The following is a 2587-nucleotide window of genomic DNA, read 5'->3' on the forward strand; positions in this document are numbered from 1 at the left end:
ACGGCCAAGGTCAAAGAGGTTTCTGCCTCTGTTCCCCTCTAGGATTTTGATAGATTCTTGTATCACATTAAGGTCTTTCATCCATTTTCAGTTTATTTTTGTGTATGATGTAAGAAAGTGGTCCAGTTTCATTCTTTTGCATGTTGCTGTGCAGTTTTCCCAACGCCATTTGTTAAAGAGACTGGTTTCTTTTTTCCATTGGATATTCTTTCCAGCTTTGTCGAAGATTAGTTGACCATAGAGTTGAGGGTCCATTTCTGGGCTCTCTATTCTGTTCCATTGATCTATGTGTCTGTTTTTGTGCCAGTACCATACTGTCTTGATGACTACAGCTTTATGATATGGCTTGAAATCTGGAATCATCATGCATCCAGTTTTCTTTCTCTTTTTCAGAATTGCTTTGGCTATTCAGGGTCTTTTGTTGTTCCATGCAAACAAGGAAGATATGGATAAATTCCTAGAAATATATAAACTACTGAAACTGAAACAGGAAAAAATAGAAAACTTGAACAGACTGGTAACCAGCAAAGAAATTGAATCAGTAATCAAAAATCTTCCAACCGGGGCGCCTGGGTGGCTCAGTCAGTTAAGCGGCTGCCTTCAGGTCAGGTCATGATCTCAGCTGTTCTGTCAGATCTCCCTGCTCAGTTCTCTCTCTCTCCCTCTACCCCTCCCCCTGCTTGTGCTTTGTCACTCTCTTTCTCTCTCTCTCAACTAAATAAATAAAATGTTTTAAAGAAAAATCTTCTAACAAGTAAAAGTCCAAGGCCAGCTGGCTTCCCAGGTGAATTCTACCAAACATTTAAAAAGAGAGTTAATGTCTATTCTTCTCAAATTGTTCCAAAAAATAGAAATGGAAAGAGAACTTACAAATTCATTCTATGAGGCAAGTATTATCCTGATACCAAAGTCAGATAAAGGCTCCACTAAAAAGGGAAAATACAGTCCAGTGTCCCTGATGAACATGGATGCAAAAATTTTCAACAAAATACCAGCAAAATGAATCCAACAATGCACTGAAAGAATCATTCACCACAATCACATGGGAGTCATTCCTGGGCTGCAAGGGTGATTCAAGATTCTCAAATCAATCACTGTGATATGCCATAATTAATCAAAGAAAGGATAAGAACTATATGATCCTCTCAATAGATGCACAAAAAAGCATTTGGCAAAGTACAACAAATGTTAATGATAAGAACCCTGAACAAAGCAGAGATAGAGGGAACATACCTCATAATAACAAAGGTCATAAATGAAAGACCCACAGCTAATATTCTCAGTGGGGAAAAAACAAGAGCTTTTCCTCTACAGTCAGGAACAAGACAGGGATGTCTGTTCTCACCACTGCTATTTAATGTACTGGAAGTCCTAGCCTGAGCAATCAGACAACAAAAGAAATAAAAGGCATCCAAATTGGCAAGGAAGAAACCAAACTTTCACTATTTGCAGATGACATGATACTCCATATAGAATACCCAAAAGACTTCACCAAAAAATTTTTAGAACTAAGACATGAATTCAGTAAAATCACAGGATACAAAATCAAAGTATAGAAATTTGTTGCATTTCTATACACCAATAATGAAGCAGCGAAAAGAGATCTCAGGAATCAATCCCACTTAAAATTGCATTAAAACTATAAGATACCTAGGAATAAACCTAGCCAAAGAAGTAAAAGATCTGTATTCTAAAAACTATAAAACACTGATGAAAGAAATTGAAGGTGACAGAAAGAAACTGAAGGTGACAGAAAGAAATGGAAAAACATTCCATGCTTACAGTTTGGAAGAACAAATATTGTTAAAATGTCTATATTACTCAAAACAATCTATACATTTACTGCAATCCCTATCAAAATAGCACCAGCATTTTCACAGAGCTAGAACAAACAATTCTCAAATTTGTATAAAACCACAAAAGACCCAAATAACCAAAGCAACCTTGAAAAAGAAAAGCAAAGCTGGAGGCATCACAATTCCAAACCTCAAGTTATATTACAAAGCTGTAGTGATTGATATAGTATGGTTCTGCCACAAACACAGAGACATAGATCAATACAACAGAACAAAATACTCAGAAATGAACCCACAACTCACAGCCAATTAACCTTCGACAAAATCAGAGGGAATATCCAATGGGAAAAAGAAGTCTCTTCAACAAATGGTGTTGAGAAAACTGGACAGTCACATGCAGAAGAGTGAAACTGGACAACTTTCTTACACTATACAGAAAAATTAATTCAAAATGGATGGAAGACCTAAATGTGAAACAGGAAACCATAAAAATCCTAGAGAAGAACACAGGCAGCAACCTGTTTGACATCAGCTGTAGCAACTTCTTAGTAGACACATCACTGGAAGCAAGGGAAGCAAAAGCAAAAATACAGTATTGGGACTCCATCAAAATAAAAACCTTCTGCACTGCAAAGGAAACAATCAGCAAAACTAAAAGGCAACCTATGGAACGGGAGAAGATATTTGCAAATGACATATCTGATAAATGGTTAGTATCCAAAATATATAAGAACGTACAAACTCAACACCCAAAAAACATATAACCCAGTTAGGAAATGGGCAGAAGATAT

This window comes from Phoca vitulina, unplaced genomic scaffold (genome assembly GCF_004348235.1).
Source record: "Phoca vitulina isolate PV1807 unplaced genomic scaffold, GSC_HSeal_1.0 scaffold116, whole genome shotgun sequence".
Taxonomy (NCBI): domain Eukaryota; kingdom Metazoa; phylum Chordata; class Mammalia; order Carnivora; family Phocidae; genus Phoca; species Phoca vitulina.